At 33.9% G+C, this 24235-nt stretch overlaps 1 pseudogene; it reads right to left on the reverse strand.

Moving 5' to 3' along the window:
• Positions 1 to 8071: 8071 nt before the first annotated feature.
• LOC116742956 lies at positions 8072 to 9033 on the reverse strand (annotated as a pseudogene).
• Between the last annotated feature and the right edge of the window lie 15202 nt (positions 9034 to 24235).

Raw genomic sequence — 24235 nt, forward strand, 5'->3', positions numbered from 1 at the left:
CCCAACCCCCAGACTGGAGACTGGTACCAGTTGGTGGCCTGTTGGGAACTGGGTAGCACAGCAGGAGGTGAGAGGCAGGCAGGTTAACGAAGCTTCATCTGCTGTTCCCCATCTCTTGCATTACTGCCTGAACCACTGCTCGCATTACCACCTGAACCATCCCCCCATGCCCCCAGCTGTGGAAAATTTGTCTTCCACAAAACTGGTTTCTGGTACCAAAAGGTTGGGGATCACTGTATTAACACATATTTTTAAGAAGAGTTTTAATAAATAATTATTGATTCTAATTTGTTCCATATACTTAAAGTGAGATCAAGTGAGGTAAGTAAATAGATACCTAAAAGATTAACTTAAAAAAGTCATATTAAAAGTAGATATAAAGGTGGTGATAGTTCAATGATCTTTAATTCTTTTTAATCTATATTATTCAGAGAAATATGTGAAACTATAAATTTTCTCCTTAATTATATATTCAGGATATAGAAACCTACCTTATTCAGGGTAGTAGAGAGAAAATTAAAAACCAAATTTGGGAAGTCATGTTCATATGATTTGCCAAATTTTACCCTGTTTACTGTGTAACTGTTCTTTACCCTGTGTAGACTTATTTATAATTTTAATGATTGAATTTGGCATAATATTTAAGTGCAGAGGCTTTGGAGTCAAAGACATGAGTAGAATTCCCAGTTCCATTCATCACTTGCTATGTAAAGTAGATAAAGTCCTCTGTATCTAGGTTCCACATTCCACATTCTATTTCATTTCTAATACAATATGACTAGCAGTACCCATATAATATTATTAGAGAGTGTTTAAATGAAGTTGGGCATGTGAAATATTTATTTCAGTGTTTGGCATATGATAGTAGTTTAAGATATCATGGAGGAGGCAGAGTCAAGATGGCAGAGTAGGAGGATGTGGAGTTCACATCTCCTCACAAATAAGGTAACTTCCAGGTGCTGGTGTGAGACCTCAGAGACCTAAGTGGTAGGGAGAATCCCCTGAGTGACTGGGTAGGATGTGGGGGGAATGAGGAGGGGAGAAGAAGTGGAGCTGGGATGGGACCAGTGCCGCTGAGGGGAGACTGGGGAGGGGAGGGGTTCCTACACTCGGGAGGGGTCCAACATGGTGAGGGGATCATCAGGGAGGGGGAGAGAACTTGGAAGATTGGAGAATCAGAAAGGAATTCAGCCAGCATTTCCACCACTCACTTGGGCTCCAGTAAGCCTGCTGGGTCCCAGGCCTAAAGCCACCACTTCAAGGCCATCTACATCTGTGCTGAGCCTAAGCCCTGCCCCTCACTAGCCAGGGACTTTCCCTGGGCCTAGGCCCTGCCTCCGCCTAAGTTCCAACCCTGTCTAAGACGCCCCCACAGCCAAGGCCTTTTCTGGCATTTTTTTTTTTTTTTTTTTTGCTATTTTGATTCTTCTTTACTGTGTTGTTGTTGTTTCATTTATATTTTTATATTTTCTCATATATTTTTTATTTTTCTATTTTTATTTTATTTGTTATTCTTTGTTATTTTTCTGTTCTTTTGTTTTTCTGCAGCATGTGGCTGGAGGGATCTTGGTTCACAGACCAGAGGTCAGGCCTGATCTCCTGTAGTGGGAGCACTGAGTTTAAACCACTGGCCTAACAGAGAACCACAGACACCAGGTAAAATTAATGAGTGAGGTCTTCTGGAAGTCCTAATTTCAGAACCAATACCCAGCTCTACCCAACTGCCTGCAAACTCCAGTGCTAGACACCTCAGGCCAAACAAACACCAAGACAGGAACATAGTCCCACCTATCAAAAAAATGAGGGAACAAAAATATATGTTACAGATGAAAGGACAAGGTAAAAACTTATAAGACCAAATAAATGAAGAGGAAATAGGCAACCTACCTGAAGAAGAATTAAGAGTAATGATAGTAAAGATGATCCAAAATCTTAGAAATAGAATGGAGGCACATATCAAGAAAATACAAGAAATATATCACAAAGACATAGAAGAACTAAAAGAAACAACAAACAGTGATGAACAACACAATAACTGAAATGAATAATAAACTAGAAGGATTCAATAGCAGAACAACTGAGGCAGAAAAATGAATAAGTGAACTGGAAGATAGATAGTGGAAAAAACTGCCAAGGAGCAGAATAAAGAATGAAAAGAATTGAGGACAGTCTCAGAGACCTCTGGGACAATATTAAATGAAAAACACATTCAAATTATAGGGGGTCCCAAAAGAAGAAGAGAAAGAGAGAAAGAGTGTGAGAAAATATTTAAAGAGATTATAGTCAAAAACTTTCCTAACATGGGACAGGAAATAGCCATCCAAGTCTAGGAAGCACAGAGAGTTGCATACAGGATAAAACCTAGGAGAAAAACATCAAGACATATATTAATCAAACTAACAAAATTTAAATTCAGAGAAAAAATATTAAAAGCAGCAAGGGAAAAGCAAAAAATAATACACAAGGGAATCCCCATAACATTATCAGCTGATCTTTCAGCAGAAACTCTGCAGGCCAGAAGGGAGTGGTAGGATATATTTAAAGAGATGAAAGGGAAAACGTACAATCATGATTACTCTACCCAGAAAGGATCTCATTCATATTTGAGGGAGAAATCAAAAGCTTTACAGACAAGCAAAAATTAAGAGAATTCAGCACCACCAAACTAGGTCTACCACAAATGCTAAAGGAACTTCTATAAGAGGGAAACACAAGAGAAGAAAAAGACCTACAAAAACAACCCAAAACAATTAAGTAAATGGTAATAGGAACATACACATCAATAATTACCTTAAATGTGAATAGATTAAATGCTCAAGCAAAAGACACAGACTGGCTGAATGTATACAGAAACAAGATACATATATACGCTGTCTACAAGAGACCCACTTCAGACCTAGGGACACACACAGATTGAAAGTGAGGGGTTGGAAGAAGATTTTCCATGCAAATGGAAATCAAAAGAAAGCTGGAGTAGCAATACTCATATCAGATAAAATAGACTTTAAAATAAAGACTGTTACAAGAGACAAGGAAGTACACTACATAATGATCAAGGGATCAATCCAAGGAGAAGATATAACAATTATAAATATGTATGCACCCAACATAGGAGCACCTAAATACATAAGGCAAATGCTAGCAGCCAAAAGGAGAAATGGACAGTAACACAATATTAGTGGAAAACTTTAAGACCTCACATATACCAATGGACAGATCATCCAGACAAAAATATAAATAAAGAAACACAAGCTTAAAATGACACAATAGACCAGATAGACTTAATAGATATCTATCGGACATTCCATCTGAAATTAGCAGAATACACTTTCTTCTCAAGTGCACATGAAATATTCTCCAGGATAGATCACATCTTGGGCCACAAATCAAGCCTTGGTAATTTTAAGAAAATTGGAATCATACCAAGCATCTTTTCCAACCACAATGTATGAGATTAGCAATTGGTTACAGCAAAAAAAAAAAAATATATATATATATATATATATATATATATATATATATGAAGCACAAACACATAGAGGCTAAACAGTGTTCTGCTAAATAACCAAGTGATCACTGACAAAATCAAAGAGGAAATTAAAAAAATACATAGAAACAAATGACAACAAAAGTGACCCAAAACATATGAGGTGCAGCAAAAGCAGTTCTAAGAGGGAAGTTTATAGCAACTCAATCTCACAACAAGAAAAAAGAAAAACCTCAAATAAAAAATCTAACCATACACCTAAAGCAGCTAGAGAAAGAAGAATAAAGAAAACTCAAAGTTAGTAGAAGGAAAGAAATCATAAAAATCAAAGCTGAAATAAATGAAATAGAAATGAAGAAAACAATAGAAAAGAGCAATAAAATTAAAAATTGGTTCTTTGAGAAGATAAACAAAGTTGATAAACCTTTAGTAAGACTCATCAGGAAAAAAAGGGAGATGATTCAAACCAATAAAATTAGAAATGAAAAAGGAGAAATTACAACTGACATGGCTGAAATACAAAGGATCATAAGAGACTACTGCAAGCAACTATATGACAATAAAATGGACAACTTGGAAAAAATGGACAAATTCTTGGAAAGGTACAACTTGCCAAGACTGAACCAGGAAGAATTAGAAAATATGAATAGACAAATCAAGTAATGAAATTGAAACTGTAATTAAAAATCTTCCAACAAACAAAAGTCCAGGACCAGATGGATTCACAGGTGAATCCTACCAAACATTTAGAGAAGAGCTAACACCTACCCTTCTTAAACTCTTACAAAACATTGCAGAGGGAGAACACTCCCAAACTCGTTCTACGAGGCCACCATCATCCTGATAGCAAAACCAGACAAAGATATCATAAAAAATTTACAGACCAATATCACTGATGAGCATAGATGCAAAAATCCTCAACAAAATACTAACAAACAGAATCCAACAGCACATTAAAAGAATCATACACCATGGTCAAGTGGGATTTATCCTAAGAATGCAAGGATTAATCAATATACACAAATCAATCAATGTGATAATCACATTAACAAATTAAACAATAAAAAGCAAATGATCATCTCAAGTGATGCAGAGAAAGTGTTTGAAAAAATTCAACACCCATTAAATGGGTTTTTACAATAAAACTCTCAGAAAGTGGGCATAGAGGGAACCTACCTCAACATAATGAGGCGATATTCGACAAAATCCACAGCAAACATCATTTTCAATTTTGAAAAACTGAAAACATTTCCTGTAATATCAGGAACAAGACAAGGATGTCCACTCCTGCCACTGTTATTCAACCTAATTTTGGAAGTCCTACACACAGCAATCAGAGAATTAAAGGAAATAAAAGGAACACAAATTGGAAAAGAAGTGAAACTGTCACTGTTTGCACATGACACGATACTATACATAGAAAATCCAAAAGATGTCACCAGAAAACTACTAGAGCTAATCAATGAATTTGGTAAACTTGCAGGATACAAAACTAATGCACAGAAATCTCTTGCATTCCTATACTCTAACAATGAAAAATCAGAAAGATAAATTAAGGAAACAATTATATTTGCTATCATAAAATACATAGGAATAAACATACCTGAGGATGCAAAAGACCTGTACTCAGAAAACTATAGAATACTGATGAAAGAAATCAAAACTGACACAAACAGATGGAGGAATATACAATGTTCCTGGATTGGAAGAATCAATATTGTGAAAATTACTATACCGTGCAAAGCAATCTACAGATTCAATTCAATCCCTATCAAATTACCAGTGGCATTCTTCACAGAATTAGAACAAAAAATTTTACGGAAACACAAAAGACACTGAATAGCCAAAGCAATCTTGAGAGAAAACAGAGCAAAATGGAGATGGAGAAATCAGGCTTCCTTACTTCAGACTATACTACAAAGCTACAGTCATCAAGACAGTATGATACTGGAACAAAAACAGAAATATAGATTAATGGAAGAGGATAGAATGCTCAGAGATAAACTTATGGACCTATGGTCACTTAATCTTTGAGAAACGAGGCAAGGGTATACAATGGAGAAAATGGAGTCTCTTCAATAACTGGTTGAGGGAAAACTGATCAGCTACATGTAAAAAAGGAAATTAGAACACTATCTAACACGATACACAAAAATAAAACCAAAATAGATTTAAAACCTAAATGTAAGACCAGACACTATAAAACTCTTAGAGGAAAACATGGGGAAAACACTATTTGCTGTGGTTTACCACAGTGGGATCTTTTTTGACCCACCTCCTAGAGTACTGAAAATAAAAATGAAAATAAACAAATGAGACCTAATTAAATTTAAAAGGTTTTGCATAACAAAGGAAACCACAAACAAGATGAAAAGAGAACACTCAGAATGGAAGAAAATATTTGCCAATGAAGAAATGGATGGATTAATCTCCAAAATATACAGACAGCTCATGGAACTCAATATCAAAAATCCAACAACCCAATCAAAAAATGGGCAGAACACCTAAATAGACATTTGTCCAATAAGACATATATACGGCCAAGAGGCACATGGAAAGATGCTCAACATCACTAATTATTAAATAAATGCAAATCAAAGCTACAATGAGGTATCACCTCACACCAGTCAGAATGGACATCATCAAAAAATCTACAAACAATAAGTGTAAGAGACAGTGTGGAGAAAAGGGAACCTTCTGTTGGTGAGAATGTAAATTGATAGAGTCACTGTGGAGAACAGTATGGAGGTTCATTAAAAAATGAAAAATAGAACTACCATATGACCCAGCAATCCCACTACTTGGCATATACCCTGAAAAAAACATAATTCAAAAAGAGTCATGTACCCCAATGTTCATTACATCAGTATTTACAATAGCCAGGACATGGAAACAACCATGGATATGGTTGATAAAGAACAGAATGGATAAAGAAGATGTGGTACATATATACAATTAAATATTACTCAGCCATAAAAAAAATGGAATTGGGTCATTTGTAGAGAGGTGGATGGACATAGAGTCTGTCATACAGAGTGGAGTAAGTTAGAAAGAAAAACAAATATATTAACTCATATATGTGGAATCTAGAAAAATGGTACAGATGAACCTATTTGCAGGGCAGGAATAGAGACTTAGACGTAGTGAATGGACATGTAGACATGGTTGGGTGGGGGGAAGGGGAGGGTGGGATGAATTGAGAGATCAGGATTGACATATATACACTATCATGTGTAAAATAGATAGCTAGTGGGAACTTGCTGTATATCACAGAGAGCTCAGCTCGGTGCTCTCTGTGATGACATATATTGGTGGGATGGGGGGTGGGGGGTGGGAGGGAGGTCCAAGGAGGAGATACAGGTATACATATAGCTGATTCACTTCATTGTACAACAGAAACTAACACAACACTGTAAAGCAATTATATTCCAATAAAATAATGAATAAGTAACTAGAATCGGAAACCTAATATTGTGGGGCTCTGATTTGGGCAAAGGCTTGGACTAGGTGGGAGATAAAACAGAAGATGTATAAACATTGCTTCTGATTTGAAAAGGAATCTTATCTGGCTAGGACCCAGGATTCAAAACTGTTAACCATATCAGCACCGTTTAATGACTAAAGGATTTTAGATAGAATATTTTAAAAAAGAAAAAGAGCAATCATGGAACTTGACTATTCCTTTGAGAGTTAGAAACTTCTGCAAATGAGTCTTGGCTTATATAAGCTGTGTATTTAGGTAGAAATAACTTTCAAACTGGATATGTTTTAATTCAACAGCTAACTTTTTTTTTTTTGCCCTTGAGGCTTGCAGGATCTTAGTTCCCTGACCAGGGATTAAACCCGCACCCTCAGCAGTGAAAGCACAGAGTCCAAACCACTGCCAAAGAATTCCCGTCATCTTTTTTTAGAAATAAAACGTTTCAAAAAACAAAAAGGTTTAAAAAATGATAAAATGTAACTTTGTTATATCCTAATTCTTAGTTGTATTCTTTAAATTCCAAATAAGTAAAATAATATGAAAATATATTTTCAAATCTTTATAGAATGAAAAGAAACCATATTAATCATTAAATACTCCTGGATTTTCTTTGATCCTCCCATAGATGAATTCACAACTATAAAAACTGATGCACATTTACATTCTGAAGTACAAATCCCCAGCAGCCAAGTAATTATTCAGTTTATTTCGTTATGTGCAAAGTAGGTATTTCATATTTACTTGCTATTTAAAGCAGAGTATAGGCTCAATGAAGAATAATCATTAAACACTGATTATTTTTAAGAACAATGGTATTGTAAAAATGTACAATAATACATATTTTTGGTAATTACTTCTCTTTTAAGGTAATTACAGCTTTTATAATAGATGTAAATCTTTCGAAGGCTATCTCTGAAGAGCAGTGAAATTACTATTATTTCAGATTTGATGAATGACAATTTGTCAGTAACCTTCTCAAAAACCAAGTCAGGGGGAGAATTGTTTTTTTTTTTTTTCTCCTCCATGTGGTCAGTTTCATTCTTAAGCATGGCCTGATATAACAAGATGTATTTCACAAACCTATAACACAAGTTTGTGAGATGTCAACTGAAGACACCACCTCTGTTGTAGATGGTTTCATTCAATCCATGTTCTACCAACTTATTTTCTAGGTCATCTTTTATGATGCTAATCAAGTGGCTAAGGTCTTCCTGTTGTTGTTTCAAATGCTGCTTGATTTCTCGTAACAGATCTGTATCTATGTAATATCTTTCTTCAGATTTGACTGCTCCAAAATGAATCTGCCTCCTGATTTGGGACATCAGTTAATTTACTCAGTCCTTAAACTGAGTAGGGTATTTAGTTCATAGGGAAATGTATCTAGCTGAATTGCTTCAGCTTGGATGGCATGTACACTCTTCCTCTGAATTCCCTGTTTGATTAGGGCCTGAAGATTCTATGGGAAAGTCCATAAGTTTCCTCTTCTATTGTGCATAGTTGTAGTTGTAGTTGAATTCTTCTGTAATTCACCAATATCTTCAGATATGATATCTAATCTGGTCTGATGCTGCTTAGTCATCTGATCTTGAACCTTCAGTCTTCAAAGAAGTTCTTTGAAATCCACCATTGGTACAGGAATTAAGTTTTCAGAATCAAGGTTATCCACTTTGACTTGCTCCCAGATAATAGGATCAACATCAGCAGGAGGATTCTGTAAAAGCTGTTCGATCTGTGCAGAAGAATGTTCTGTTCAAGTCATAGAAAGCATTACACAAAGTTGCTGCAACTGTGCTTTTATATTGGTTTGGTCAAAATGGGCGTATATTATTGTAGCTGGGACTCTTCTTGAAGTACCATTTGGAGAATGCTCAACAACATAAATGACAACTTCTGTCTGATCATCTGACAATGCTTTAGTACCCTCTACATTTCCAGTAAGAGTCTGGTTTCCTCCCAAAATTTTATGCAATGATTCTACCAATTGCTGTTGCTGGCTTTGAATATCTGTTTCTTTTCTGTTGAAAACTAAAACTACTAGCCCATCTTCATGTTTATTATTGGGCATACAACTATAACCTACTGCCTTAAACCAGCAAAAGGGATTTTCTTGTTTGAATTCCGTTGGTGGAATGTTATTGTTAAAATTTCCTTTTTCTGTTTCCCAAAAGACCTGTAGTTAAATTCCATTTTACCAAAATAGCATCTGCTCACCTCCTAGTAGTACTGGGACAGAAAGAGCACTTGCAGCATTTATCAGTTGTTTGAACTGGGCAGGAGCTTTTGTAGGCTGAATGAAGAGACCACCTAATGTAGTTTGTTGCTGCCACTTCTGCTGTGTATTAAATCCTCCAAATCCAAATCTAGTTACCAAGTCAGTACCTAAACCATACTAGTTCCAGCTGTTGTGCCAAAACAAGTACCAAATCCAAAACTTTGTTCTGAGTACCACCAAAGAGTCCAGTAATGTTTGTGTTATCTGGAGCAGAAAAACTGAATGCAGAACCCGCTGTTGTAGATGTTGTCCCAAAAGCTCCAAATCCACCCGTGGGGACCTTGGTGTCTGCAGCGGTACCCTAGGTGCATGAGGGAGTCCCAAAGTTGAAGGCTGTGTTGCGGGGAGCAGGAGGATAAGGTGCTGCTCCCATGACACTCAGTGCACTCCCCAACAGCTAGCCTTTAAAGTGATTATTTCAGTGTCCTTTTTTGTAAAAAAAAAATAAATTAGAAATCTATCCCATAAAATGTTGACATTTTTGAGATATGCATAGATATAACCGGGTCATTAACAGAAGCTTAACATATTTTAGCTATGTTCTTTTTAGGATTTGTGATTTGATTTTTCACCATTAAGTGCACTTTTATTAGGTATGTGTTGTGTGATAGAAAGTACTCTATTTTTTAGGAATTCAAATAAAAAATTACCTAGTGTTTATACTCCAGAGACTTAAAACCCAGGAGACAAATATATACATGAAAACCACAATGTAATATAGGGCTTTAAAATTTTAAAGTGCTGTTGAAGTTTAACAATGTGATAGAGAATATAAAATTAAGAAGCATAATGTAGGAGCTTCTCTGGTGGTGCAGTTGTTGAGAGTCTGCCTGTTTATGCAGGGGAGACAGGTTCGTGCCCCGGTCCAGGAAGATCACACATGCTGGAGCAGCTGGGCCCGTGAGCCATGGCCACTGAGCCTGCGCGTCCGGAGCCTGTGCTCCACAACAGGAGAGGCCACAACAGTGAGAGACCCGCATACCGCAAAAAAAAAAAAAAACCCCACAATGGATCAATGAAGAAATCAAAAAGAAAATTTTTAAAATACACTGAGACAAATGAAAATGGAGACACAGCTGTAAAAAATCTATGGGACACAGGAAAAGCAATTCTAAAAGGGACATTAATAGTGATACAAGCTTACCCCAGGAAACAAAAAAAAAATTCAAATAAACAGCCTAACTCTCTGTCTAAATGAATTAGAAAAAGAACAAACAAAGTCCAGAGTCAGCAGAAGGAAGGAAATAATAGCAGAGTGGCAATAAATAAAATCGAAAAAATATAGAAAAGATCATTGAAACCAAGAGCTCATTTTTTAAAAAGTTAAAGAAAATTGAAAAACCTTTAGCCAGATTTCATCAAGAAAAAAAGTGAGAGACCTCAAATATACAAAATTTGAAATGAAAAAGGAGAAGGTAGAGCCTATATCACAGAAATGCAATCATAAGAGAATACTACAAACAGTTATACACCAACAAATTGGACAATCTAAATAAATAAATTCCTACAAACAATATCCTAAGACTGAATAAGAAAGAAATAGAAAATTTGAACAAAAAGATTGCTAGTATTGAAATTTAATCAGTGATCAAAAAACACCCAATGAACAAAAGTCTGGGAACAGAGAGCTTCAAAGTGTAATTCTACCAAATATTTACATAAGAGTTCACACCTATACTTCTCAAAATATTCCAAAAAATTTAAGAGGTGGGAACACTTTCAAACTCATTCTACAAGGACAGTGTTACCCTGATACCCAAAACAAACAAAGACACTACAAAAAAATAATTATAATAAAGAAATAAATTTATAGGCTAATATTTCTGAAGAACATAGATATAAAAATCTCAATAAAATATAGGAAAATAAATTCAGCAATCCACTAAAAGAATCATACATCAAGATCAAGGGGATTTATAATAGAGATGCAAAAATGGTTCAATATCCATGAATCAATCAACATGCTACACCATGCTAACAAAATGAAGGATAAAAATCTCATGATCAACTCAATAGATGCAAAAAAAAAATCATTTGATAAAATTCAACATCCATTTATCATGAAAACTCTCAACAAACTGTATGCAGGAACATACTCCAACATAATAAAGGCCATGTGTGGGACAGACTCACAGCCAACATCATATGCAATGGTGAAAAGCTGAAAACTTTTTATCTGAGATCAGGAACAAGACAAAGATGCTTACTCTCACCACTTTTATTTAACATAGTATATAAAGTCCTAGTCACAGCAATAAGACATGAAAAAGAACTAAAAGTATTCCAAATTAGAAGGGAATAAGCTAACTCTCATTGCTTGCACATGACATGATACTATGTTTAAAAAATGCTGAAGTCTTCACCAAAAAACATTCAGAACAAATAAATCAATTCAATAAATTTGCAAGTTGCAAAATTAAGATACAGAAATATGTTGGGTTTCTATATACTAACAATGAACCCAGGAAGAGAAAACAGGAGAACAAGCTTATTTATAATCAAATCAAAAAAAGAATAAAAAGCTAGGGATAAATTTAACCAATGAGGTAAAAAGACCTGTATTCTAAAAATTGTAGGTCACTGATGAGGGAAATTGAAGACGTTAAAATAAATAGAAAGATAGTTTGTGTTTATAGATTAGAATAATTAATACTGTTAAAATATCCATAATAACCAAAGAAATTTACAGCGTCATTGCAACCCCTATCAAAATACCCATGGCATTTTTGAAAAGAATAGAAAAAAATAATCCCCAAATTTGTTTTGAACCACAAAAGACCCAGAATAGCCAAAGCAATCTTGGGGGAAAAAAAGAACTAAGCTGGAGATATCACAATCCTTGACTCAAACTATCCTACAAAGCTCTAGAAATCAAAAAAATTATGGTTCTGGCACAAAGACAGAAATATAGATGAATAGAACAGAATACAGAGCCCCAAAATAAACCCAAGCACATATGGTCAATTTATATATGAAAAAGAAGGCAAGAATATACAATGGGGGAAAGATTGTCTCTTTGATAAGTGGTGTTAGGAAAACTAGACAGCTACATGTAAGAGAATGAAACAAGAATATTTTCTTACATCATAATCAAACAAAAATAAATGAAAATGGATAAAAAACTGAATGTAAGACCTGAAGACCTGAAAACTCCTAAAAGAATATCTCCTCAGACAAGGAATTCAAAAGCAAAATAGATAGGACCAAATCACATTTAAACTTTTGCATATCAAAGGAAACTATCAACAAAACTAAAAGACTACCTCATGAATGGGAGAAGATATTTGCAAATGATATGACCTATAAGGGGTTAATAACCAAAATATATTAAAGAACTCATACAATTCAATATCATAAAAGAAAACATATAATCTGATTAAAAAATGGGCAGAGGACCTGAATAGGCATTTTTCTAAAGAAGACATACATATGGCCAACAGACACATGAAAAGATGCTCAATGTCACTAATCATCTGGGAAATGCAAGTTAAAATCCTAATGAGATATCACTTTACACCTGTCAGAAAGGCTATCATCAAAAAGATGAGAAATAACAGGTGTTGGTGAGGATATGGATAAAAGGGAATCCTCATGCACTGCTGGTGGGAATGGAAAACATTATGAAGTTTCCTCAAAAACTTAAAACTAAAACTACCATATTATCCAGTAACTCCATTCCTAGGTATATATCCAAAGAAAATGAAAACATTTATTCAAAAATATATGTACACTGCAATATCCATACAGCATTATTTACAATAGCCAAGATATGGAAACACCCTAAGTGATCATCAACAGATGAATGGATAAAAAGAAGATGTATATATATGATGTTTCAGCCATAAAAATATGAAATTTTGAGATGTGAAAAAAAACTGAATGGACCTGGATGGTATATGCAAAGTGAAAGAAATGCAAGAGAGAAAGACAAATACTATATATTTTTAGTTATATGTAGAATCTAAAAATTAAAACTAATGAAAAAATATAGCAAAACAGAAACAAACTCACAGATACAGAGAACAAACTTTTGGTTACCATAGGGGAGAGGGGTGGTGGAAAGAAAAAATAGGTGAAGTGTATTAAGAGATATAAACTGCTAGGTAAAAAATAAATAAATAAATAAATAATTTACAAGGATGTAATATATAGCACAGGGAATAGAGTAAATATTTTGTAATAACTTAATATGGAGTGTATTCTATAAAAATATTGAATTACAATGATGTACATCTGAAACTAATATAATATTGTAACTCAACCATACTACAATTAAAAAAAGAATTATTACTCCCTTTGTAGGCTACATTAAGCAAATCAGAGATACATGAAAACAGTGAGATTCTAGTAACCACACTGCCATGTAGTGCTCACAAATATTAGAGCACCTAAGAGCAAAGGCCAAGAGCTGTGTGGAATTTTCAATTACCATTTAATTTAATATAGAATTTAACATATAAAAATCAGTGACTGAACAAATTTCTGTATCCTACATCAACTTCTGAGCAGTTTTCCTCAAACTCAGTCAGTAGAGTACCTCTAACACTGAGGTTCTGGAATGTAGTTATGCTTCCAGCATTGAAGCAGCATTGATTACAGTGTAATTTTGCCAGATCAATGCATTTAGAAACTTAAAGTACCAAAGTAATTTTTGAATGATAAGCTGAAAGGATATTTAAAATAGATGACGGATTAAGTTATTTTAGTATGTCATTAAGCATAGCATAAAATAATCTGAAACACTAGATAAAGATATAAACAGTTATTGTTGTTGATAATAGCTTGAGTTCAGAGGTAATTTCCATTTAGCAGACTCAAATAAAAGCAAAGCAATAATTTCTTTCAGATTTTTTTTGCTGTATTTTTGTTGTATAATCAGCTACAGGTTTTCACATTCACTTTAAAATTGGAATCATCTTTGCACAATAATTTCTCCTCAAAAAATAATACCAGAGATTGGAATAAGGAGGAGTTCAACATTAATTGAGCATCTCCTATAAGAAGAGATTGTGCTATTTTCTTCTCAGAATTCATTAGCTTATTTAGTCCTTACAATTAGCTCTGGAAAAAAATGAAACTGTATCATGCACAATTTCCAGAAGAAGGTTCAGAAATTTTAGCAAACTTGCTAAGGACACAGAGTTAGTCACTGACAAGAATCTGAACTCGATTTTATTTATTTATTTATTTTATATTGATCCTGGTGTGTGATCCTATTAGTACATTATTGGATTCAGATAGCTAACATTTTGTTGAGGATTTTTGCATCTAAATTTATCAGTAATATTGGCTGGTAAACCTCTTTTTCTGTGGTACCTTTGTCTGGTTTAGTATCAGGATGATAGCAAATGAGTTCAGGAGTGTTACTCCCTCTGAAAATTTTTGGAAGAGTTTCAGAAGGCTAGGTGTTAACTCTTCTCTAAATGTTTGTTAGTATTTGCCTGTGAAGCCATCTGGTCCTGGACTTTCATTTGTTGGGACTATTTAAATTACAATTAAAATTTTTGTACTTGTAATTAGTCTGTTCATATTTTATATTTCTTCCTGGTCCAGTCTTGGGTGTTTCTATCTTTCTAAGAATTTGTCCATTTCTTCTAAGTTGTCCATTAACTTGGCATGTAATTTCTTGTAGTAGTCTCTTATGATCCTTTGTATTTCTGTGGTGTCCGTTGTAACTTTTTTTTTATTTTAATTTTATTGATTTGAGCCCTCTCCCTTTTTTTCTTGATGAGTCTGGCTAAAGTTTTATCTGTATTGTTTATCTTTTCAAAAACCAACTTTTAGTTTCATTGATCTTTTGTATTGTTTTCTTCATCTCAATTCATTTATTTATGCTCTTATCTTTATGATTTCTTTCCTTCTACTAACTTTAGGATTTGTTTGTTCTTCATTCTCTAGTTGCTTTAAGTGTAAGGTTAGGTTGTTTATTTGGGATTATTTTGTTTCCTGAGATAAGCTTGTATTGCTATAAACTTCCCTCTTAGAACTGTTTTTGCTGTGTCCCATAGTTTTTAGATTTTTGTGAGTTTGTTTGTATTTGTCTTCAGGTATTTTTTGATATCCTTTTTGATTTCTTCAGTGATCCATTGGTTGTTTAGTAGCATATTGTTCAGCCTGTATGTGTTTGCGTTTTTTACTTTTTTTTTTTTTTCTGGTAGCTGATTTTTAATCTCATAGCATTGTGGTTTAAAAAAGATGCTTGATATGATTTCAATTCTCTTAAATTTACTGAGGCTCACTTTGTGGCCCAGCATGTAATCAATCCTGGAGAATGTTTCATGCTCAATTGAAAAGAATATGTATTCTGCTGCTTTCATATGGAATTCTCTATAAACATCAGTTAAGTCCATCTGGTAATATCTCATTTAATGGCTTCATTAATTTTCTCTCTGGATGATCTGTCTATTGATGAAATTGGGGTGTTAAATTTCCCCATTATTATTGTGTTACTGTCAATTTCTCCTTTTATGGCTGTTAGTATTTGTCTTATATATCGAGGTGCTACTTTGTTGGGTGCATATATATTTACAATTGTTATTTCTTCATGGATTGACCCTTTGATCATTATGTAGTGTTCTTCTTTGTCGCTTGTAACAGTCTTTATTTTACCATTTCTATTGTCTGATATAAGTATGTGTATTGCCACTCCAGCTTTCTTCTGATTTCCATTTGCATGGAATATCTTTTCCCATCTCCTCACTTTCAGTCTGTATGTGTTCCTAGATCTGAAGTGGATCTCTTTTACACAGCATATATAAAGGTCTTGTTTTCTTTCTTTCTTTTTTTAAGCTATTCAGGTAGTCTAAGTCTTTTGGTTGGAGCATTTAATCTGTTTACCTTTAAGGTAATTATCAGTATGTATGTTCCATTTTGTTAATTTTTTGGATTTGTTTGTGTAGGTCTTTTTTCTTCCTTTCCTCTTTTGTCATCCTCTCTTGTGATTTGATGACTAACTTTACTTTTGTGTTTGGATCCCTTATTCTTTTCTGTGTGGGTATCTATTGTAACTTTTTGGTTTGTGGTTGTATGAGGTTTTGATAAAACAGTCGATATATTAAAAAGATTATTTAATTAAATTAATTAATTTATTTAATAAATTTATTATTTTTTTATTTATTTGTTTTTCGCTGCATTGGATCTTCATTGCTATGTGCAGGCTCTTTCTAGTTGTGGCGAGTGGGGTTGCTCTTTGTTGTGGTGTGCAGGCTTCTCATTGCAGTGGCTTCTCTTGTTGTGTATCATGGGCTCTAGGCATGCCAGCTTCTGTAGTTATGGCTCACGAGCTATAGAGTGCAGGCTCAGTAGTTGTAGCACATGGGATTTGTTGCTCTGTGGCATGTGAGATCTTCCTGGACCAAGGCTCAAACCCATGTCCCCTGTGTTGGCAGGTGGATTCTTAACCACTACACCATCAGGGAAGTCCTAAACAAGATTACTTTAAATTGCTGGTCTTTTAATTTCAAATGCATTTCCAGTATCCTGCATGTGTACTCTCCTCTTCTCATGATTGCTGGTTTTGACATTTATTTGTGTATGGATGATTTCCTACCTTTATAGTATATTTGCCTTTACTAGTGAACTTTTCCATTCATAATTTTCTTTCTTCTAGTTGTGGCCTTTTCTTTTCCACCTAGAGAATTCCTTTAGCATTTGTTGCAAAGCTGGTCTGGTTTTGCTGAATTCTGTTACCTTTTGCTTATCTGTAAAGGTTTTGATTTCTCCATTGAATATGAACCAGAGACTTGCTTGGTAGCTTATTCTTTGTTGTAGGTTTCTCCCTTTCATCAGTTTTAATATACTGTGCCACTCCCTTAGCTGATAACCTTATGGGAATTACCTTGTGTTATTTGTTGTTTTCCCCTGGTTGCTTTTAGTATTTTCTCTTTGTCTTTAATTTTTGTCAGTTTGATTGCTATGTGTCTCAGCATGTTCCTCCTTGGGTTTATCTTGCCTGAGACTCTCTGTACTTCCTGGACTTGGTTGACTGCATCCTTTTCCATATTAGGGAAGTTTCCATCTACTGTCTTTTCAAATATTTTCTCAGGTCCTATCTCTCTCTCTTCTCCTTCTGGGAGAAGATAATGCAAATGTTGGTGCATTTAATGTTGTACCAGAAGTCACAGACTGTCCTCATTTCTTTTCATTTTTTTTCTTTATTCTGTTCTGCAGCATTGATTTCTACTACTTTGTCTTCTAGCTCTCTTATCCATTCTTCTGCCTCATTTATTCTGTTATTGATTCCTTCTAGTGTATTTTTAAATTTCAGTTATTGTATTGTTCATTTTGTTTTTCTGTTCTTTAGATTCCCTAGCTCTTTTTTAAATATTTCTTGTAACTTCTCAATCTGTGCCTCCATTCTTCTTCTGAGATCTTGGATCATCTTTACTATAATTACCCTGAATTTTTTTTTTTTTTCAGGCAGATTGCCTATCTCCACTTCACTTATTTATTCTTCTAGGGTTGTTCCTCCATCTTGGACATATTCCACTGCTACCTCATTTAATCTAACTTCTGTTATTGTGGTTTCCATTCTGCAGACTGCAGGATGGTAGTTCTTCTTGCTTCTGCCATCTGCACCCTGTTGGATGAGGCTGGCCTAAAGGGCTTGTGCCAGCTTCCTGGTGGTAGGGACTGATTCCTTCCCACTTGTGTGTGGAACTTGGTCTTGTCCTTCTGTTAGGTAAGGCTATGTCAAAGTGTGTGTTCAGCAGGCAGCTATGGGTTCAGGAAGACTTTAGGAAGCCTGTCTGCTGATTGGTGGGGCTGTGTTCCCATCCTATTGGTTGTTTGCCCTGAAGCATCCCAGTACTGGAGCCTACAGGCACCCTACACCAGTGGGGCCAGGTCTTGGTGAGAAAATGACAGCCTCCAGGAAGGATCACACTAATGAGTCCTCCCCAGAACTACTGCCATAAGTTTCTTTGTCCCCACAGTGAGCCACAGCCACCCCCACCTCTGCAGGAGACCCTCCAATACCAGCAGTTATATCTGGCCCAGTCTCTTATGAAATTACTGCTTTTCCCCCTTTGTCCTGGTGTACATGAGACCTTGTGTGTGCCTTCCGAGGGTGGAGTGTGTGTTTTCTCCAGTTCTGTGGCATTTCTGCAATCAATCTCTGCTGGCTTTCAAAGCCAGAAGCTCTGGGATCTCCTCCTCCCAATGTCAGGCCCCCAGGCTGGAGGTGTCTGATATAGGGCTCAGAACTTTCATTCCTGTGGGAGAACCTCTGTGATATAATTACTTTTCAGTTTGTGGTCACTCACCCAGTGGTTATGGGATTTTATTTTATGGCTATTGCATTTCTCCTACCATCTTGTTCTGTCTTCTTCTTTGTCTTTGGATGTAGGAAATCTTTTTTTGTAGTTTCCAGTGTTTTTTTGTTGTTGTTGATGGTTGTGATTACAGCAGTTAGTTGTGATTTTGCTGTTTTTGTGAGGAGTTGGGCTTACATCATTCTACCCCACCATCTTATCCCAGAGGCCTGAACTCTACTTTAAAGCCAACACTTTCACTTACAAAATGATAGATCATTCTTCCTAATTATATCCATGGTATTTTACTTTAAGAAAAGGAATGTACACAAAGTTACACTGCATAAATATAATATATATATCCTGAACAGTTGTATGTACAAATTCATACACACAGAGACATATGTAGATATAGCTATAAATATATTTTATGCATCTGTATATGCATATGTACATATATAAAATATATGGCTAAAGTACACACATATTAAACTATAATGTGTGGTATGTATATATATATATATATATATAAAGTTTAACTGAACTTTAGCTATATACACATGGTTTAAACCATTTTCTACAGTTATTTGGTGTGCAAAATAAATGATGCTTCACTGGATAACCATCTATAAGGTATTGATTACATATTATTGAAATTTATAATTATGTATACTTTTGTTTTATAAATACACAATTGAGTAAAATTCATTTTAATGTGACATTTACATCATTATTTTTCTACATTTTTCTAGCCAATTGATGCATTATTATATTTTTCTATGTGATGAAAAAAAGAGGAGGTTATCACAGTGGAGGACAAAATCAAAAGACAGAGCAAGAAATATAAGTAGAAAATGAGAGGATTCTGTAAAAGCCAAAATGATTAAAGGGAGTCTTCCACTATGTTTGTATATGTTGTCAGAATTGCCAAGAAATTTTTTTCTGTGATTTTTTGCTCATGTACTGAAAGAAACAGTGAACTTTTTCTTGTTTTATGCTTGACAAGTTGCGGCTTCAGTTACATGGCACCTGATTTGTGATTTCTTTCTTGTATTTTTAATGATAAATTCAACTGGTAACTGAAGAGAGAATAAAAGAACAAACTTCCCAATTAATATATCTTTGTCAGTAAATTATTTATGCCTAGTTTTTAAAAAATGCCATATGTGTATAAGTATGTATTAAGGGATAGCTGTGGCTGTACCAAAGAATCCCAAATTTCTTAAATTTTTTTTCTAATTCAAATAATAGACCAAGATTTGTAATGAGAGAATATGTAAAATGTCATTGAATTTATATCTACAGATTTCCATAGTACATTTTTGTGTAAACTTCATAGACATTTATCTCTGACACTCTGGAGGTGGATAGTTATTCAAGATCTTACCCAAGCATCTATTTGAGAATCCTGAGCAAGAAAAATAACCTACTTAATTAATAAAATTACCTAACTTTTTTCAATGTTCAGCCATGAAAGGTAAAAGAAATAACAAAAATCTAAGCCTCAAGTACTCCATTGATTGTAATTTATTAAATACTTTAGAATTAAGATAATATTATCTGTAATAATAATAGTTTTTAAAATTATTTGAGTTCCCAGGTATAAGCCATTATTCTATGAACAGAATGGATATAAAGTTATTATTTTGCTATGTCAGTAATTTCAATATATATTTTATCTGAGAAAACATTAATATCTGTATTAAGTTCTCTGTCTTTTTACTAGGAAAAGAATACTTGTAAAAAATACCCAGTGATTGTAGAATATGTTTTTCTCAAATTATATAAATTAAATAACAGAAAAAAGTCCTTACTGTATTGGATCTAAGGGAAAAATTGAGTTCTGGCAAGATCATTTTTAGAAAAAATTAATATGTATTTGTGCATATTTATGGTTAAACAGCTTTTTTAACTTATTCATTTAAAATTAAAATACAACATCAAGATTGGGGAGAGTGGAGGATCTCTTTAACACTCCTTATTGAGAACAATTGTATTAAGATAAAATACATAGCTGAATATTTTAACAAGCTTTGTTCAAGGCCAGACACTATAATTGCAGAAACATATACAATATTATCCTAAAGTAATTAGATGACAAGATTGAAATCCAAGCCATGTCTATCTTTTCTATTATTATGGCCCTAGCAGAGTGGCTCATAGTGGGTGACCAATATATTAAAAAATGATAAAGAGTATGTAAGTTGTTGTCGTGCATGGTTTAAAAGAAAGAGAGCACTGATTTGACAATGCTATTCTAAGAAATTGTTTTGATAAGAATAATAGATGTTTAATAAATATTTACTTAGTGTACAACATTATTTAGATTACAATTATTCTTTAAATGTAAAAGATAAATATTTCCAAACTCATAGCCTGATGCTAGTATTCCTTAGAATATCCAGTTCCACTTGTTTGAGTTAGATGATTACCAATTTCTCGTCTAACTTGGTTTCTATACCAGAACAAATGACTCTGAGGAAGTGATTTGTGCAGGCAACCAGTAAATAGTAAATACATAAAATAGGAATTTGGTTTATAATATGCTATCATGAGAGCAATTTTTGTGAAATTCTTGCTTGGAGATCCATTGCTTTTCTTTATTCCTTTGTATTCTCCAATGTGTTTAGATATTATATACATTGAGAACCAGGACAAATGTTACACTTTTAACCCTTCCATGGCCATGACTAACACAGTTATTGTACAGTTATTATTATAGACATTTAACAAATATTTGTGAAATTATTGAATAAATTACTTAATAAATAAAAAAACAAAACAAACAAACAAAAAAACACTACAGACCTGGAGACCATATTCTGCATGCATGATGCAAAACCTCTAACTCTGCTATCACCAAATCACTTTCCTTTAAAATCATCTATCTGTTTCATTTAGCTCAAAAATACTATCATTTGGTGATTTATTTTAATATCGTGACTAAATTAATAGTATGTTTTGAAATTTAAAATGTCTTTGTTTATTGTCCCCTTTCTTAATCCATTTATTCATTAACAACATATTTATTAAGCTACTAACTGTTTACTAAATGGTAGAAATTGTTTTCTGCATTTTGTGCAAGTATGTGCAACATCAATTTTTTCACAATTTATATCAAGGCATAATTATATACAATTGGAATCTAAAATACACTTGTAAAATATAATTAAAAATTGTTTTGCCAACAACATATCATCTAAACCTAATTTCTATCTTAAAACTTAGATCTGTAAAATTTATTGAGAAACAAATTAGTAGGACACTTCAGTTTCTTGCACTGATTCAATACTATACTAAAATTTCCTCAACATTTTTTTTTTTTTTTTTTCCCGGTACGCGGGCCTCTCACTGCTGTGGCCTCTCCCGCTGCGGAGCACAGGCTCCGGACGCGCAGGCTCAGCGGCCATGGCTCACGGACCCAGCCGCTCCGCGGCATGTGGGATCTTCCCAGACCGGGGCACGAACCCGTGTCCCCTGCATCGGCAGGCGGACTCCCAACCACTGCGCCACCAGGGAAGCCCTCCTCAACATTTTTTATGAACGTCTTCACTAACAACTGATGCATTAAAATATTATAATTATTTTTATTTTTCTAATGGACAAATGGAGACAGATAGTTTAATAACCTATTACTTTTTAAAAAGACACTTTTCAGTCTATTATTTTCTTAGAAGAAAGAATACCAGATGCACATCATTGACCAACTTGTAAGATCTAAATTTAATAGCTCATGCCCAGTATTTCTGAAGGAATCTAAGTACAATGGCACTACCAATATTTATAGATATTCTATTTTACTTAGAATTAGAAAAAAATTAGGAATAGACATCATAGATCTTTCTAGTTCGTGGAAAAGACATTTGCCTCACTTAATAAGATATTCTTGACAATATTTTGTTAATAATTTTCTGCACCAATGAACACATTTGTGACTCCCTGACTTTCTGGAGAAGTTCCCACAGTTCATAGTGATTGGAGAACTTCATTTTTATCTCAATACAAACTGAATGCTCTTCACAGGAGAACACTTCTGGAAGAACTTAGCTCTATTTTCTGTGTAGACCTTGAAAAGAACGTATTCTTATTGAAGGACTATGTAAGAGATTAAAACATTTTATTATTGTTTTAAGTGTATTATTTGTTATCTTCAGGTTGCAGAGCTCATCAAAACATTACAGGATTGTGCAAAATATGTTTTTATCCATCCTCTCCATAAACTGTAATTGTATGTATGCAAATAAAGCCCAGGTGATAGAGCTGCAAAATTAGTCCTCAATAACTCAATAACATTGAGCTAACGTTGTGACATCCCAATACTTTAAATTCCAACATGTTTTTCTTTCTTTCCATGGAAACATTACTTTCAAGATATTTTACTATGCTCTATATTTATTATGAAAATTAACATCTCTATTCAATTTTATCCTCTCAAAATACATTTTGATCCCAACCTTCCAGGACTATTTACCTGATAGAATATTAGCAATGAATCTTACTACCTGCCTTTTATCCAAACACTACTCTGAGGTAATGACAGCCTCTTTCCCATTGTCTCTTTGTGTGAAGACTTAGCAAACTCTAATTAAATAAGATATCTTTATAAAGTTCTATCTTTATAAAAAAGGAAACAAAAAACAAAACAAACAAACAAAACTCTTCAATTTAATTCTAAGGATGATTTGTTTTCCTGATGTCCCACACCTGGATGGGGAGTGATGTACTAGAAACTAAAGTCAGACATTGCTAACATAACTTTTCTTTCAGAAGAGATGACAATCACAAAACACAACATCTTTTATTTATTTATTTTATCAGGGATTGAGCTCGGGCCAGGACAGTGAACTCGCCTAGTTCTAACCACTGGACCTCCAGGGAATTACCCACAACAACTTTTATAAAGATAACAGTTCTACTGATATTTGATTCAGGCAATTAAGAGACTGTAATTATAGCACCTGAAATTTAGCTGAACTGTTTTCTCATAGTACTTGTTCCTAAGACAACAGGTCAATAAGGCTAAATTTCTACAATTTAGAAAAATACTGGTAAATCATATGACCATTTCCATTTTATTAAAGAAATGAATTCAAATGTAAAACATATACTTATAAATAATTGACTTTCCTTTCAAGTCCCCATTAGCAATACATTTTCAAATAAGTGGTATTGATTTACAGAAAATAGCTTCGTTTCACAGATTTGTAAAATACTATCAATTAACCATACAACCTATAGTTTATTTTCAAATTCTCTAGTTAAGGCCATTATTTAGATAGCAAGTTATACTCAGTGTTACTTCAAAGTTTTCCTACTAATAATCTTTCCAATGGTTTTATATGAGGAATAAAGAATATGTCTACAATTAGAGAGATGTCATTTGGATATTAATTTTTCTCATTGCTAGTAACTTAAAAATTAATCAGAAGATAAAGAATCATAATTAAAAATGCTCTTAATTCAATGATTTAATTAAAAGTTGGAAAATATATTTTCCCTTGAATATTACAATAAATTTAAATTCTCTGTAAATTTATTGTTGTTAGTGTTAATTGTTATAAACTTCAAATATATGGCAATGGAATTGTTTTTTCTTTCTTCTATTCTTTCCTCTTTAAAGGCTATATGTCATAAGCCTGAATTTGTGTCCTAACTGTGTATGAATCCATACATTTCTTTCTCGGAATCCGTACTCATTTGCTTTCACACCAGAATGCCACCCGGAATAACCTTTTTGGTTCCTG

Source organism: Phocoena sinus, chromosome 18 (assembly GCF_008692025.1).
Source record: "Phocoena sinus isolate mPhoSin1 chromosome 18, mPhoSin1.pri, whole genome shotgun sequence".
In the NCBI taxonomy this organism is placed as follows: Eukaryota; Metazoa; Chordata; class Mammalia; order Artiodactyla; family Phocoenidae; genus Phocoena; species Phocoena sinus.